An 18,951-nucleotide genomic window follows, 5' to 3' on the forward strand; every position below is an offset into this window, starting at 1 on the left:
AGTACTTTGTACTTCTGTTTCAAAACTTCAGGTAGTTTTCTTGTATTATTTCCTCAGACGACAGCATTTTTTTTTTTAAATTTAGCATGGTCTTCCGGGAGACCTATAATCCTTAAGTTATTTCTACGCATCCTGTCTTCGGGTCAGTTCCTTTGGTTTATAAGGAATTCACATGTTCTTCCTAAGATATTGTCCTTTGCTTCTCTTTCGATGAATTTTCTTCTATGACTGTATTTTTGTGCTCCAAATCTGTCTTCTCTTTAAGAGTTTCTACTCATTTGGAGAAATTCTCCATTATATTTTCTATTTTTTCCTAATCTGTCTCTAAACTCTGTTGAAATCTGATTTCTAAACTAACTTTATGCCTAACATAGATGATAGGTTCACAGACTTGGAACTGAAAAGGACCTTAGAGGCCATCAATCTAAGCCTCCCCATTTTGTAGGTGGGAAAAACTGAGGTATATGGAGGTCAAATGATAATGATGATGAATGACAAAGCTTTTATTAAGTGCTTACCAAGTGCAAAGCACAATATGAAGCACAAGTGACACCAAAAAAGAAAGACAATCCTTCCTCTCAAGGGGCTAGAAGACAATACATAATGGAGAGCTAGAAAAATGAGGGAGGGGATGAGTATTTGCACACCATTATGATTTGGAAATGGTGGCCAGAAATTGATGTAAAAGTCTTGTTCTGGGCATATATGGCAAAAGCTCACCTATCACAGCCCAAGGTTTTTCCAGGGTCATAATTCACAGTTCTGGTGGGAAGGAGATGAGGATGATGGATGAAATAATTTACTCATAATTTCAGAAAGCCATTGTCTGAAACAGGAATTGAACCCTGATTCTCCTGATTCTAAGTCTAGCTCCATATGCATTACGTCATGAATTCTTCTTTTACAAGTTTTATTTCTATTTTAACCTATTCTAGGGTTTCTTGCTGTCATTCCATGATCTCTAGAGACTCTACTGGATTCTTTTTTTCACCAAGGAATTTTGAGTAGCTTACCTTCGTTGTATAAAGCTTATTCATTGAGCTCTGGCCTCTCAGCACTTTTACTCATTTTTCTTTCTGTTTTTATATGACTCTGCTGCATTTTTCTTATATTCCAAGTTACTTGTCTTTGGTTTCCTTCCTCATCCTTCCTGTCCTCCCTCCAGAATCCCAAAAGGTTATGCATCTTTAAGCTCCAGTTGGCGAGAGAACCTGGCCCTGATCCCTGCCTAAAGTAAACTTGGTGGTAAAGATGGGGCGTGGGGGAGGTTGGGAATTGAAGGAGAAAAAATGTTGGTACCAAATAGGTTTTCAATACCCAGCTTCCTTCAGGCATGAAACTCTTTTTTAAAACAAATTTTATTGATTTTGTTTTACATTATCCAAATTTCCCCCTGTATCCTTCCACTACTCACGTCCCAGAAAGCCACACTGCAACAAAGATATGAGAATATTTTTAAAAGAAAAAGATACGGAAATTCTTCCCCCATAGTGAATTTTGTGCCATTCCCTACACTGTCCACTTCCAGTTCTTTTCCTCTCCCACTACTCTCTTTTTACTCTATGTGGCTGGGTAAAACTAGTGTCTTCTGATTCTTGTTGGGTAAAGAGGTATTTGGGATGAATCACTATTGTGGAAGGACAAGGGAGGGATATCCACAGTTGAACACTGAAATACAAGTCTTTGAAGGTACTTGTGCTAATTATGTTTGACCCACAGAGTAGAAGCTTTAAGTATCTCATTTGTCAATGTTATTCCACATAATAATGTGGTATTTGTTTTCTTTTCTAGATTTGGTTTTAGTAACTCTAGATCTTTTGCTTAATTCCTTTGTCTGATGTTTTGGGATTTCAAGAGTTTGCAGAAAACTACTCTGCCATTTTATGGATCATGTAATACTAAAAACTGATTTTTATTAGTACAGCCAACTCTCAATTATTAAAAAGCTGATTATGAAGTTTATAAATTACTTAGATTCTCCAGGTATCTCTTCCCCTCTTAGTAAAGACAAATATTTACCCACTTGTTAATACTTCCAAAAAGGGAATAAAAAATAACAATGCCCAGCCTACTTGTTATCAGTTTTAGTTTAAGAAGGAAAAAAAAATTATGATGCAGGTAACTGAATTTAAAGATACAAGTTTATGGTTAACAATAATTGAATGTGATCATGTTACATTTCATCCTTTTCAAGGAAGAGCAAGTCAACTATATGCCAAATAAATTTAATAAACCTGAGAAAATGACATTTTTCTACTTCTGAATCTGAATGCTAAAATGAATCAAATTTAATGTCATTTTTTTAAATCCAGAAAATGAAATAATCAAAGGTTGAAGAATAATATTGAAGTTACTGAGACTGAGTTCATATTAGTCCCTGAGTACGATTTTTTATTACTGTGCTATTTACTTTCTGCACACATATTATGTTCTTGGACTACTTGCAAAAATTGTTTAACAGTCCTCTGTATTATTCAAGCATGCAACCAAGTACATGGAAATGTATATTACAATGAAAAGTGAAAAAAAGACTAAACTCAAACAACCCATATTGATGTGTTTAAAATAACATTAATAAGTGACAATGTCAATTTGCTCCATTTTCCTCAATTTATTCATTCTATTCAACAAGAAATGCATCTATTCATTTCAAAACCTATTAGCACTCCAGCAGTTTTCACCCTGATGCTGCAAAGCAATCTGTTGTTTCTGAAGATACATTACATGAATCTTACAAAGTTACTAGATTACCATTAAACACTCTATTAAACTTAAGTAAACTTAGCTCCTAATTAGTGAGGGGCAGTTTATTAAATCTACGTAATCTGAGATTGCTGTGATACTGTTTCTGGGTGTACATATCCTTTTCAAAGAATTCCAGTACAGTACCGGAATTGGGAGGCAAAGGATATAAAATCTGACCATTTCCCAAATTAAACATACCTGGCAGAAGTTGTAGCTATGCATATTTTAAGACTGAGAGGAGGTACATAATGATGGCAATAGTCAAGTGTGCATTTGGAACTTCAACGCAGAACAAGCTAGATCTAAAGGAGCTCATCTCAAATCCTGAGAAGCTGTTGTCTTCAATCTGAAGAAGAAGACGAGATTATAGAATTTGGAGCTGCATAGGATGCTAAGGGTCATATAATATAATTCTTCCCCATCACAGATAAGACAACTGCGTCTTAAAAAAGGGAAATGATTTGAGAAAAGTTACAAGTAATAGAGCCAGAATTTAAACCCAGGCCTTCTAATTACAAATCCAGTGCTCTTCCACTATTAATTTGCCTACTACATTTAAATTATTTTTAGATTTATAATCGTTCAATTTACAAAAAACCTTTAAGGAACACTGCTACTATGAAAAGAGATATACTTCTACCATCACCAAAAAAGACAAAGCTGAGCTGAGCCTCAAAACATTACATATCCTAAAACAATATGTGATCTGCAAAAATCCTCAAGTGCAGGACCTGTGTCGTCTATTTCTTTTTTACATAGCATATCAGTTTAACAGAAAGAGCCAATTATAATTTGTTAAATCTTGAAATTAAATATTGTAAGATTTGGAGCTAGAAAGTCTACTAGAGGTCATTTAATTCAATTGTTTCATTTTATAGATGAGATCACTGAGGTCCAGAGAGATTGCTAATCCAAGGTCATATAAGTAATAAAATGACAGAATGTGACTTCAATGATGTGACTACATCATTCTTTATATCGAGATATTTTTTAAAATTGTAAAATATTCAATGCTTATATCAAGATATTTTTTAAAACTGTAAAATATTCAATGTCAGACATGACAAAACTGTGGGGCATTAAACAGAAATGTCTTTTTAATTGACTATAATCGTATCTAAAAATTATTTTATCTCAACATATAAATGTGGCTACTTCACCTTACATAGTTCAAATGAAACAATGTTTCTGAAAAACTGATGATAAAATATCTGCACTTTATTAAAATCAATTCAAAAGCACAAGCTTCCAATCTACCACAACACATACTCTTAAGTTACTCTTCCATTGGTAACCATCAGTTGTGCAGGGCCCCTTCAATATTACATTTTTCAATGTGGCTTCTCATAGGTAGGTTGCACAGGTATTAATCTCTCAATTTACAATAAAGATACCAGATGCCAAATAAGGTGGATTTTTAAAAATTTAAATATCAGTAGCTCATGGTTCATTCCATGAAGTCACTTAACATCATGTGTTACAATAAATTTCACATGACCAATTGTGTTCAATGGAGAAAACATCAGTTTCTGTTTCTTAAAAAGCAAAGCGTGTAAATAACATCCTGATAGATACAAATTTTTTTAAAAAAAGCCAGCGTGCTCTTCAAGAGTTAGCAGGAATATCTGGTACCAACACACATTCAAGCTCTCAACCAGATTAAGGTAAGATTTTTTTTTTAATGAGTAGGATATGACAATGTCTTAGCTCTAACAGATTATTATAGTTATCTTCTTTAGCCATTTTATGAGACTAATGCAACAACATTTAAGAAAAAGAAAGAAAGGGGGGAGGTCAACGGTGAAGATGACGTATAGCCAGCATTAAGGCTATCTTTGGTACAACTTTGCTTTCCTAGGTTACATGAGACTGGAGGATCTGGGCCAAGTGGGAGATAGGGGAAACCATAGATAGGACTTAGAAGACTAGCTTAAGAACATGCTGAAACATAACTTTAAGCAATGTAGCACCACCAGCTACTAAATAGAGTGATATTACATATAAATTCAATATACAAATAACTAAAGATCATGCATCAGTCTTTACATCCTCTGTAACAGTGAGATCTTGAAATAAAAAGGAAGTGATAGAAGAGAATTGGAACATAGGATCATGGATGTAAGAGCTTCAAAGGCCATCTAACCCAATCTCATTTTACATATGAGGAAACTGAGATTTAGAGGGGTAAAATGACTTACCCAAGATTACACAGGGAGTAAGCATTAGAGACAGGATTTGAACACTGCTCCTCCGACTCCAAAGCCAGATTCTCTCCACTATACTACGTCTTGAAATTACTCTGGACTAAAGACCAACTTGACAAAAAAAAAGCAATTTAAGTTTCATATAAATGAAAGGTATCATGATCCAGTGAAAGAAGTGCTGGATTTACAATCAGAGGACCTGAGAAGCACAGTTTTGACAACTGCAACCTAAGTGACCTTGGGCAAATCACTTAACTTCTGCATACCTCCATTTCTTCCTGCATAAAATGAACTTGGACTAGATTACCTCTAAGATTTCTTCCACAACTATATCTAAATATGAAGAAAGACTAAAATCAATTACTACCAAACAGATCAAGGAGTGATGTTTGTTTCTGGTCAAATTGTGGCACTGCATTGTTGTTTTCTACTGTGCCTCACAATTATATAAAACATGGTTTCTTATGCAGAACTATCAAAATATCAACTTTATGTACCTTATGAATTTAAATAGAAGTATAATGTAATCAAAATGCAATTATGAATATCTGCCCTATTTACGTGTCCTAATTGTTTTTTGCTTTTCATTTATCTCTGCCTCCTCTAGTATGCATGAAATTTCTAGAGCATCACAGCTAATTTCCATGTATGACTGTATTTTTAATTACCTAAAAATTAAATGAAAATTATGCCAATCCTTTTCAGGATGCCAGAAGATTAAAACTTCACTGAAATATCAAATTTCCACATCCTCTATTCTATTTTGCGTGGATATATTTTAATAAATATATTGCATAAAATCAGAGTGAATTATAACGTGGCAAAAGAAAAGTTTACTTTATGCCTTAAAATTTTTGGTAATGGATGTACAATATTTGTACTTCCCTCCCCCTAAGGGAAAGCAAAATGTATTATTATCCCAGTAGATTCAAATGATCCAATAATCACCACTTCCATAAAAAAGGCAAGTAAGTTTCTCTCCAAGAAGTTTCATGTCCACAAAGCCTTGAAACCATCTGCTTATGGTAGCCACCTTAGATACAGCTTCACTACCAAAAGATCTGCATACCCCCCACTTATCCCACCTATCTGAATTTCTGCTAACACATCAAATATCTGGTGTGGTGCCTGAATTAAGGCTACATGAATCAGAGTTAAGCAAGGGGGAGAGGAGGAACATGGTGGAAAGAAAAATACAAAAGCAGTATGGGCAAACTTTTCTATTTTCTATGTATTATTTAAATTGATATATTGATTTTGAGTTTTATAGCTGCTTGAACACTTGTCATAGATCTGTAATACTGAATACCACCATAATAATCATACTATTTTCAGAAAATGTCATGACTCTTCATTTTCCTTCCAAAACAGACAATTACACAGCAACCTAAAAAAAAAAGGTCCACGAAAGAGTTTTCCGAATAATTCCTTCCCTATCAAATGAAAGCTATTATCATAGTCTTTTCTTTCCTTCTATTAATTTCTTCTCTCTTTTACATATATAGAAAGGCAATCGAAGGACTTTAATATCTGTAGCAGTGTTTAAAGTACAGACCCCTTGCTCAAATGAGAAATGAATATACCTTCCCTACCTCTTCTGAATTAAAAAGCAAAGAGATCCAGCCCAACAACACAAATCTTCCATCATGATCCAAAAGTAGCAAACATGTTTTTTAAAAAATTATATATCCCCTTTGTAAAGCACTTAGATGCACTGTCAATGGTCTATTAATAGTTTGCATTGCTGTTAAACCTTTAGTTACCACAGAGGTTTATCTGTTCACACTCACACAATCATTTCAGATATACTGTTATCCAAAAGAAGAAAGAAAAGAGAACTCACTAAAGAGAGGTACTTTATTAGGCACGGAAGAAGAAAAATGCAAAAGGAGTTGCTATTAGAATTTTTAAAAAAATCTTAGGATTTATTTCATGACAATATAACAAAAAAAAGTGTAGTGAAAATTTATGGGGATTCTTTATTTTAAAAAGAATTTCCTACAGGTCAAAATCCCCCACCAAGCAATCATTGCAAATTTCTAAGTCAAATAGACTTACTGATGCTTCCTGGAAGTTATCTAATAACTATATTCAAATGGTTAGTGACCTCCACTCTGCTACTATGTGACACAACAACATTCCCAGTTCTAGAGCATCCTGTATTTTTTTTTTTTTTTGGTTTGGCCAGTAGGCGATGGAGTTTTCTGGTACCGTTACCTTAAGATGTATCTCATTAGAAATAGCTGGGTGTTTTCATGGAATGGAATAAAATGTTATCAAATACGACTTCTGCTGTTGTTTTTTTCCTTCCTTATTATTTTGACGGATGATCAGCAAAGAAAATGAACCATGTGGCTTCACGACTCAAAGGAGAGCCTGGACAGAGGGAGCGGGGAAAAGGGGCCTTTCAACACTCGAAATAGTGGGGCTGTTTCTAGGGAAGGTTATCTTCCAAGAGGCAAAAGAAAGCCTGGGGATGGAGCAGACCAAAGCCCAAGTTCCAGGACAGGGGGTTCTTAACCCGAAAGTCCGTCAACTTGGATGACGGCGGAAAGGGACGGGGAATTAGAGCTTTGTTCCAGCATAACTGGCTTCCTTAGTATTTTATGCATTTAAAAATCATTATCCTAAAGGTCTCTAGAGGCTTTTCCAGGCTGCCAGGGAGGTCCAAGACACAACTCCTGCTCCAGGCGGGGTCCGGGGGAAGGGGGTTCTCCTTTCTCAGTAAGGGGGGGAGGGGGATGTTGCGGGCAGGTAACGCCGGGGAAAGGGAAGAAGCGGCGCGGCTGTACCTGATGATGTCGTCGCTGTGGCCCCGATAGAACTTCTGCCGGTGCTCGCGGGGGCTGTACACGACGCCGACCCCGGCCACGAAATAGACGATCTCCTTGGCGGCGGTGTAGTAGAGGTTGTTGCGGCACTGGTGGCCGCGGTAGCCGTACACCCACTCCAGCCGCAGGTGGCAGTTCGGGGCGCTCCGGGCCGCCATCTCCAGGCCCGCCCCGGGGCTCCTCGGTCCGGAGCCCGAGCCCCTAAGCAGCCTCGGGCTGGGGCATCTCCGGCCCGCCGCGCAGGGCTCCTCCTCAGCGCCCAGAGGCGGGGAGGGAGATGCTCATGCCGGGAGGGAAGGGTTGGGGGAGGGGGCACGGGCCTGTGGTCCGCGCGGCGTCTGCTTGTGGTGGTTTTATTATTATTTTATTTTTATTGCCCCCTCCCCGCCCCCGGGGGCCGAGGGTGCTGTCCGTCCTCTTCCTCCTCCTCCTCCTCCTCCTCCTCTTGGTCACCTGCGGCGCGGCTCGTGCCCCGCGGCGGCCTCCGCCCCCTCAGCCTCGTCACCGCCCCGCGGGTCCGCGCCTCGCGCAGCCCGCCGGGTGCCTCGAAGCCCGGAGAGGAGCGGCTGGCGCACGACTGCACATCCCCCGCCCCTCACCCCCCGCCGCCTTTCCGCGCCCCCGCGCGCCAGCGCAGATCCACCTGCTCGCCCTCTCCGCCCCCATCCCCCTCCTCTTCCACCATGGGGCCGCTGGGCGCTCGCGAAGCAAACTCGGCTCCTCCCCCTTCCCCCCACCCCCCGCTCCCCCCCTCCACCCTATCGCGGACCAAGCTCCTGCGCGTGCCAGGCGAGCCGCAACCTTGGCCGTGCCCCTCCTCCCAGACGCCTCGCGCGTCTCACCTCCATCCAACCCGAGCTAAGAACCCGGGAACGAAGTCCCCGAGCTGCTCTTGATTCCGTCGCGCGCGCGCTCGCTTCCCGGTTTCCCTCCCGGCTAAGGCGCCTCGGCGCCCCCGCCCCCATCGCGGGTGCTCAGCCACCTGCTGCGAGGGCACAAAGCGGCCTACGACGGGGGAGGGCGGAAAGAGGGGAAAAAGCCCTTCACACCTGGCTGGATGAGACTTCCAGATTTGGTCTGGACCGCCAGGTGGAACTGCCTAAAAGGATGAAAGGGAAGGATGCTCTACCTTTTCTCCAGCTACGCCCCGCCGCCCCCCCCCCCGCCCACAGCCTTCCAGTTCTTCTTGAATCAGAGCTGGGCTTCTGCCTGTGGATAACTTTTTTTTATGTTTAGTTACCCCCTCCCCCAACATCCCCCTTGGGTTTATAAAGAATTTTCCGTATTTTCAGGAGGGGGAGGTAGGGGTGCATCTCTCTTCAGAGATTGACACAAAATTCATCGCCTTGTCTCTTAAATCACGGATTGGGGAAGCAGACTTCCTGCCGCTTTTACTGATGCCTGACGTCAAAGCTGAAACTGGAATTTAGGCCATAAAATTACGCGTTTTATCCGGTTTCTATACAAACAACGCTATTGTCGGATCAAAACGAAAATCCTGCCCGTTTGAGACTTGAAGTCTTCCTCAAGTCGCAGGAGGCATCTTCTAGGTTGTAGGCGTACAGTAAGAACTTGCGTGTTGTACTCTTAGAACCAAGATCTCTTTGGAGTAAATGTTTTGGTTTTTCCGTGTATCTTTGAGTAGTTAATTTTATTTTCTTTTTTCCTAAGTTTTCCAACTTCATAGGAATATGGCTAGATAAAATTGACCATGGAAAATTTGATAATGGAAAAATGAATTACTTAAACCAGTTATTAATCAGAGTATCTAAGCATGTACCATGAGACCCAAAAGACACTATGCAGCTTTATACCAACTCTGAAGCTTTAGAAGATTTTTTCTATAATACATAACATTGAAATAACATGTAATCAGATAACATTTATTTAAAAGTATTGACTAATACTTTTAAAAATAATTTAAGATCTCTAATTGCAGTCCCTATTAAGAGCAATGGATTTTTTTATAGGAAACATTTATATATTTGACAGTTTGTCAGTATAAATCAAAAACTGTTTAGGGATATGATTCTATGGCTAAAATTCTAACATTCTTAAATCTGACAAAAGCTAAAATAACCTGGGAACTAAGAAATATGACATTTAAAAATTCTGTTTGTCCACATAGGATATATTGCTCAGGGAATCAATGCTTAGGAGAGACGCTCCACAGGAAGGTTTTAAAAATAAGGGTGTGTTTGTTTACACTCTAATGAGTTCCTTGAAATCCCCAGCTGAGGGTAGAGGGAGAGAAGGAAATTTCTATTTGTTCATTATTTTATATTTAAGAAGTGAACTCAGAATAGATTAATTAACAACTTTGAGATAAATGACATCTGATTACATGTTATTTCAATGTATTATAAATTACAGAAAAAACCATCTTGCTATAAAGTTTCAGAATTCCCTGCAGTGAATCTTTTGGGTCCCATGATACATGTTTAAATGCTCAGATTAATAACTGCTTTAAGTCATTTATTTTTCCATTATCAAATTTTCCATGGTCAACTTTAAAGGCCCAAGGAGGGAGTGTGGAACAAAGCAATTCTTAATTAAACTATCTTCACTTAGAGTTGTTAAGACCACGAAAGATAGTTGAAGAGACAGAGATGACTAGTGACTAGTTAACAAGGAACAACACAATAAGTCATTATCCAGGCAACTTAGCACAATTATTTTAATTACTAATGATAGACATTTTAAGCAACTTTTATTCCACCATCTGTATTCTTTGAGAATAATGCAAATAAAGATGTATGGAAAAATCATTTCTCAAAGCAGAACTTAAAGGGAAAACTTTTCAGCCAAATAGTAAATTTCAACATCTGTTTTTAGGTTAACTCCTGGTATGGTGCCATTTATCCCAGATATATGAGCTCATTTTAAAAACTCAATACGCAGCTATGTAGTGAATATTTTCACAATGTCATTGTGACCAGCACAATGGTAGGCATTGTGAGGAATATAAAAGAGAGCAATGCTAAGAGTTAAGTGGTGCAGTGCCAGATCTACAGTAAAGAAAACCTGAATTCAAATCCTGCCTCATATAGTTACTAGGTGTGTGACCCTGGTAAATAACTTAATCTTTGTTGGCCTCAGTTTCTTCATTTGTGAAAATGAGGATAATAACAGCACCTACCTCCCAGGGTTGTTGTGAGGACAAAATGAGATCTTGTTTGCATGTGGCAAAAATGTGTTGAAATAAGTAATTTTAAATGTGTATTAATAACTTTATTTTATCATGAGTATTAATTCTGTGCAAAATCTAGTTTATATAGCAGAATTACAATTATGCTTTGGGACTCTTAACATACTCTAAATGGTCTTAACACTTGACTACATAGAGTTAAAGCTTACCCATCTGTGAGGACAATTATTAAAATCTGATGCTAATTTTGTATTTTAACATAGGTTTATATATTTCTAATGTCCATATTAAGATAAAGAGAGAATTTATTTAAAAACTGCATTTCTCATTCTATGCTTAATCATATTATGTCAAGATCAGTCAGTTGTTTAGCAATTATGTATGTGTCAGTAGGCTAGATACTGTGGAAGGGTTACCAAGAAAAAGAAGACCTAATCTGCATTTTTGAAGACAGTATTGTCCAAAGGGAAAAATAAGATAGACATAAATATCTAAATAAATATTCCTTGTGTTTACAAGGAATCAAGGAATGATTACTTTTTTAAAAAAAATTAAAACTATATGATGATAAAAAATCTAAATACTATTATTCATAAAGCATAATAAATTAAACATGCTTATCCACAAGAAGGAGTAGCTAAGTGGTGCAGTGGATAGAGTACTGGACTAGGAAAAAGAAAGATTCAGCTTCATGAGTTCAAACGTGGCCTCAGACATTTACTGGCTGTGTGACGCTGGGCAAGTCATTTAACCTTTTGTCTCAGTTCCTCATCTGTAAAATGAGCTGGAGAAGGAAATGACAAACTGCTCTAGTGTCTTTACCAAGAAAACCCCAAATGAGGTCATGAAGAGTTGGACACAACTGAACAACAAAAAGTAAAACAACTCTAACCTGGTGATGAAGGTGTCTCTAAATCTACCCATCTTGAATGTCTTTTAAGCTACGGAAATTCCGTCTTGTTCATAGAGCACAGTGCCTTCTTTGATGTGAGCATAACATGCTGTACTGTCCTGTGCCAATGTCTCCCATGTCTCACAACAGATTCCAAAGTTTTTCAGAGAGACCTTGAGAGTGTCCTTGTATCGATTCTTCTGACCTCTGTATGAGTACTTGCTTTGAGTGAATTCTCAGTAAAATAGTCTTGTAGACAAACATGTGTTTGACATCAAACAACATGGCCAGCCCATTGGAGTTGCATTCTCTGTGGTAGAGTTTGAATGCTTGGAAGTTCAGCTCAAGAAAAGACCTCAGTTTCCTGTACCTTATCCTGCCAGGTGATCTTCAAAATCTTCCCAAGACAATTCAAATGGAAACAATTCAGTTTCCTGGCATGTCTCTAATATATTATCCAGGTTTCACAGGCATATAACACTGAGGTCAGCACAACAGCTCTGGAGACCTTCAGTTTGGTAGGTAGCCTAATATCCCTTCTCTCCCACACTTTCCTTCAGAGCCTCCCAAATACTGAGCTAGCTCTGGTAATGCCTGTGTCAACCTCATCATTCATGTGTACATCCCTGGAAAGTATGCTGCCAAGGTAAGTGAATTTATCCACAGCTTTCAAAATTTCTCCATTTGCTGTAACTGATGGTTCCATGTATGGATGTTGTGGTGCTGGCTGGTGGAGAGGCTGTGGGTTTGGTTTTTTTTTTTTTGGTGTTAACTGTCGGGCCAAAATTAGCACAAGCTGCAGAGAATTTTTTGTTGTATCTCAGCCTCAGAGACTGTATTGAGTTCATAGTCATCTGTGAACAAAAAGTCACATACCAACTCTCCCTCCACTTTAATTTTGGCTTATAGCCTTTTTAAGTTAAATAATTTACCATCAGTGTGGTAGCTGACCTTGATGCCATTTTTATCCTCATTGAAGGCATCAGGCAACATCAATGAAAACATGCTAAAAAGCATGGGAGTAAGCCCACAGCCCTGCCTCACTCCAATGGTGATTGGGAAAGCACAAGAGCATCATCTATTATCCAGAACTTGTGCAAGCATGCATCATGAAACTGACATAAAATACTAATGGACTTCTCTGGACAACTAAATTTGTAATGACCTTCAAACCAGTGGTATGGGTGATATCTTTTAACTGGAACATAAATTGGATTTAAGTGAGGCAGAGTTGAACAAAGTCATCAGCCTCTCTCTTCCAGAGTTATTTAAGTACAGTGACAAGACAAAAATCAAGATTGGTGATGGCCTGGAATGCAGTGGATGACCTTTGGCATCATTGATGTCTAACCAATTTCTTAGTGCTTCACAGTACCTGCTTCAGTTGCTTCCATGTCCATTGGAACAAACTGTTCTCATCCACCTATTCCTCCAGGAAATGTCTTCACATGCTTGGGGTAGACACCGCCCCACCAATTCACTGATGGATTTGAGTCTTCACAGTTACCCTCAACCAGGTTTAGCCCATCTGCTGGAACAGTTTACCAAGGTGTAGCCACTATGCATGCTACAGCTTCTTGGAGTCACAGGTGAGTTGGGTGACAGGTGGACACCAAAGGTGGAAAGCAGCCCTGAAAAGGACTCAGCAGCCCTCACACCAAAGGATGTCCCCTAAATACCTGTACATCCCATGCATACATACATATACACGCATAGATAAAGCTTTTATTAAGCACTTACCATGTGCTAGGCAATAAACTAAGTGCTAGAGATACAAAAACAAGAAAGCAAGACAGTCCCTACTCTCATGGAGCTTATATTCTAATAGGTAAAACAAAAGATAAAGGGGAGCTGGAAGGAGGGTACCAACACAGGGGCCAGATAATCATTGTGGAGATAGAGCAGATGGAGGTGAAGCAGGCAGAGGTTAAGCTAGAAGTGAAGAACGGTCAGTGTGGCTGGCTCTTCTCATGGCATCACTGCCCCAGGGAGAGAGAAGAGGGCAGTAATGTACTATTTATTAGTTATTTAATTCTATGGAACCCATAGCTCAAAGACCATTTGCATAAGAATCTCCTCATTGGTGGAGATAGAAGAATTTCCGAAAGAAGAGAGATCCTGATCTTCTGGCTTCCAGCTTCCAGAAACAAGATAGGCAGTTTCATACTTTCTTCAGGCCCCTGATGGATGAGAAAGATTCTAGAAAGAAGTTGAAATATAAAGGAGCCACCAACCTTGACCATGTCCTTAACCCCAGTATGCGTCGTTAAAAATTTTAGGGGAATTTCCCCTTGGGTGAGATTTAGGACTCTTTTGGTTAAGCTGAATTTTCTTACCCCCAATGGGAGAGTTCATTCACTCTGTAATATTGTCTGCAATATAGTCTTATGTGTATACTTCTCCAGTTTCTGTTGGTTATCTGCTTAGATAAATGGTTTTATTTGCTATATGCTATTATGGAACTGGCATCTGGTGGGAAGGGAGTTAAGTCTTGGATATGTAGATTGGGCCACTCATTCCCTTTTGAGGAATAGTGATCAGGAGCACAGCTTGAACCTAAAAATTATTTCCCCTAGACTAACAAATTTGAAGGAGCAGGTAGATATAATTCTGACCTGGTACACCCTGTCTCTGAATAGAGCAGAGTGGCTAGCCTCTGGCCCCATCTTCATGCTTTCTTTCTTGGCAAGAATTAAAAGCTCCCTTGGAGAAGGGTGTAGGGAGGAAACGCTAGAGATATCTGTTCTTGTCTCCCTGTAAATCACATCTAGACACACCTATGTGGACACACGTAACTTACATGGGTAAGACACAAAGCAGCATCCCATGGCCTTACATAGAGTTAGGAAAGTGGGAAGACCTACAAGGAAGATGTATTGTAAGAGACAGCAGGGTATAATAGAAAGAGCACTGGTCTCAATCAGGAAGACCTAGGTTCAACTTCTATACGACCTCATTTAATAAACATTTATTAAGTGCCTACTACATGCTGGGCACTGTGCTAAACCCTGGGGATATAAATAGGAATAAGACAGCATCTGCCCTCAAAATGTTTATAATTTAGAGGGAGAAGGCAATATACAAAAGGAAGCTGAGGGAAATGGGGGGAAGTACCAGAGGGGCATGATGAAGATGATAATGGAGTCACCCTCTGATCCACCTGTAATGCTAGTTGTGTGGTCACAGGCAGCCTCTTTGAGACTTAGTTCCTTAATATGTAAATTGGGGATAATAATAACAATAGGGCCCTTGTTACATGATTGTTGTGAAGCTCAAATGAGATAATGCACATAAAGTGTTTTGCAAATCTTAAAGCACCATACATATTATAATAATAAGAGGTAGGATTTAGGTGGCATTTTAGGGTTTGCAATGAGTCTTATATGTTATCTCACTTGATTCATGACCTGCACTCAACCATCATACCCCCTAGGTGCCACCATATAAATATCAGTCATTATAATTGTTACGGAAATGGTTGTGGTTTCTTGAAGGCCATGGTAGTGTCAATGGAGTATAAGTTTGAACGAGTCCTTGCACCCTAAAAGGCTTCAGGTAAAGATCTGATGATAGACTATATTCCTTCTGTTAAAGGGAAAGCCTAGCTAAAGAGGATTGACTACCAGGTGATAGATTTTTTTTGGCCACTGAAACTCAAGAAACTATGAAGGCTTTTCAGTCTCCATCAATAGAAGAAATGCCCATATCTATGCAATCATGGATCCTGGAATTTATCCTTAGATAAATAAATATGCCTGAAACATATTTGATCTTGACAGCACAGGGTGTTCTAGGGGCAGAGAACTATCCAATTCATTTGTAGCAGAATGCATAGAAAGGAGTAAGATAAAAGACTAGAAAGGTAGGGTCATACCTGGTTGTGAAGAACCTTGAATACCAGGAAGAGGCATTTGGAAACTTACCTGACACTCATTCAGGAGACAGTGAAGATGTTTAAGCAAAGGGTGACCAGATAAAAGCATAAGAAATATTATTCTGACAATGATTTCAAAGACAGATTGGATTGTAAGGGCAAGAGAACAGAAGTGGTAAGACCCACAAGGAAGCTATTTCCATAACCTCAGCAAAAGGTATCAAAGGTCTGTATTAACATGTTGGTAGTGAGGATAAGAAGTAGAGAATGCATTCAAGCTTTGTGCCAATGGAATTGAAAGGGCTTGATGACGAATCTTTCCAGCTTATGTATCCTTTAAGAGTCCCATTCAAATGTCAGTGCCTCCAGGCAAATGATCCCTGCACTCGGCAATAACTGTAGACGCCATGTTGCATTTTGTAACTCTGTAAGGTTCTTAGGCTGCAATATTTGACATTATAGCTATCTAAATAAGTATCATGTACCTGGAAAATACAAACTCCTTCAGGGCAAAGACCCTGTTTTCACTAAAGTTTGTATCTTTCCCTAGCACCTGGCATAGTGTTCTGTACATAGTGAGTGCTTCAAAAATATTCCTTGTATTAAATCACCAGGCAGACTAGAAATCTTCAGAAGCTCCAGATTTTGGAGCCCATGGTCATAATTTTTAAAACTATATACAGATACATAAAGTATCTATAGACCTATCTATATTTATGTTTAAAGCTCTATATAGACATAAATATACACATACACACAAATAGTAACATTTGCTCAATAGGGCTCTCATAAAAATAAAATTTTTTAATTTAACAAATGCCTTTCTAGACCCTTTATATGTAAATGTATTAATTAAGGGGAAAAACTATCTTTGGTACAATATCGCAGTTGATATGAAGTCTAGGAGATAATTACTTTTGTCCCATAGTTGAAAAGTAATGAGTTTTTCACCTACTAAATGTGAGGTTCTCTTTGTAAGCCAGGCCAAATGATCCTCCTGATGCCCTTTTGATTGGCCTTACAGTCAGCTTCTCTCCATCCAAAGGAAAGAGAAACCTGGATTCAAATCCTACCTCTAACATCGCTCACCCTGTGACCACAGTCAAGAGCCTAGCAAAGATGCCCAAGCCACCTCTGTGAAGCGAATAACTGGTTAATACTTCTTTGGGGGATTTATAACCAGCTGGAGGAAATATGACCAGTGCTTTCAAAGTTGATGATGTTCTTTAGGGAAGAATACGATTCTGGAGCCAGTCTCTCTTCCAGACATCCCAACTCCTCCAAAAAAGCTTCCCAAACCTGTCACTCCGCTCTGGGCTATCCTAGAAGACTGGAAAGGAGCCTTATTTCTGAAGAGCTTCAGAACTCTCTGAAACCTGTGAGGATTGTAATTTTGAAATAAATTATCCTGAGCATCATTTTCCTCTGAACTCCTGCACATGATCCTAACATTTTATTAAAATATGGAACTGCATTTTGAAATACATCATCAAGACATTAAAATCTAAGAAATTTTACTTATATAGTCTCAAAAGAGAATTGTCACTCTCATTAAGTGATACTGATTGAAGGACAATCAGCTAGTATCTATTATATGCTTAAGCCATTTTGTTAAACAAGGTCTGAATGAGATACATTAGATATTAGTGTCCTATAACATAAACCAATACCTGCAGATTAATTTTTGCTGCCACATTTACTTTATTACATCTTACATTGATTTTTAAACTACTGAGTGACAAGACTACAAATAAAAAAATGCCTTAAGTATGTATATTAGAGAGCTTTAAAAAATATTCGTCAATATTTTAAAACTGTATATGGACAGTTCAGCATGGTTTTCATAGGAGTCTAGAGTAAATGAAAAGGGATGGAGGACAATTTTCTAATTTTTTTCTTTAATCTCTATTATTTCCTCTTATCCCCTAAGCACGGTTGTGGGAAATTCAGAATGTTAGCAGACTGGAGCTGTGAGCTCTTCCGCCCAGCGTGCATTGCCTCGCCCCGTCCCCCTCCAGGTGTGGCACCACCTCCTCTCTCTCTCTCAAAGTTTGCCATGGTTGATGATATTGCTGCTCTTGTGGTTGACAGTGGCTCTGGAATGGGCAAAGCTGGCTTTGCAGGAGACGATGCCTCTTCAGGCCGTCTTCCCTTCCATTGTTGGGTGCCCCAGACATCAGGGGTGATGGTGGGTATGGGCCAGAAAGACAGCTATGTTGGGGATGAGGCCCAGAGTAAGAGAGGTATTCTGACCCTGAAGTACCCCATTGAACATGGTATTGTCACCAACTGTGATGACATGGAGAAGATCTGGCATCATACTTTCTACAATGAGCTCTGTGTGGCCCCTGAAGAGCACCCTGTGCTCTTCACAGAAGGCCCCTTGAACCCCAAAGCCAGCAGAGAAAAGATGATTCAGATTACGTTTGAGACCTTCAACACCCCAGCCATGTACGTTGCCATCCAGGCTATGCTGTCCCTGCATGCCTCTAGTCATACCACTGGTATTGTGATGGACTCTGGTGATGGTGTGACAAACACTGTGCCTATCTATAAAGGTTATGCCCTTCCCCACACCATCTTCCACCTGAATCTGGCTGGCTGTGATCTGATGGACTACCTCATGAAGATCCTGACCAAGAGAGGGTACGGTTTCTCATGGTAGTGAAGCTGAGAGGGAAATTGTGTGTGACATCAAGAAGAAGCTGTGTTACCTTGCTCTAGACTTTGAGCAGCAGATGGCCACTGCTACTTCTAGTTCCTCTCTGGAAAAGAGCTATTAACTCCCCGATGGTCAGGTTATCACCATTGGCAACGAGAGGTTCCGATCCCCAGAAGCTCTCTTCTAACTATCTTTCTTAGGTATGGAATCCTGTGGAATCCATGAAACTACCTTCAACTCAATCATGAAGTATGATGTTGACATCCGTATGGATTTACTGTATTGTCTGGTGGTATCACCATGTACCCAGGCATTGCGGACAGGATGTTGAAGGAGATTACCGCTCTAGCTCCCAGCACAATGAAAATCAAGATCACTGCCCCACCTGAGCGCAAATACTCTGTCTGGATTAGAGGCTCCATCCTGGCGTCTTTTTCCACCTTCCAATAGATATGGATCATCAAGTAAGAGTATGATGAATCTGGGCCCTCCATTGTCCACCACAAATGCTTCTAAATGGACTATTTGTGGGTTTTTTCATTGTTGTGTTGGGTTTCTTTGGGTTTTTTTTTGGTCAAAGGGTGTGACTTGATAA

At 39.4% G+C, this 18,951-nt stretch overlaps 1 pseudogene; it reads left to right on the forward strand.

The window, feature by feature from the left end:
• The first annotated feature begins 17,750 nt into the window (after positions 1 to 17,750).
• LOC118829384 lies at positions 17,751 to 18,543 on the forward strand (annotated as a pseudogene).
• The last annotated feature ends 408 nt before the right edge of the window (positions 18,544 to 18,951 follow it).

Source organism: Trichosurus vulpecula, chromosome 8, assembly GCF_011100635.1.
Source record: "Trichosurus vulpecula isolate mTriVul1 chromosome 8, mTriVul1.pri, whole genome shotgun sequence".
NCBI classification, from domain to species: Eukaryota; Metazoa; Chordata; class Mammalia; order Diprotodontia; family Phalangeridae; genus Trichosurus; species Trichosurus vulpecula.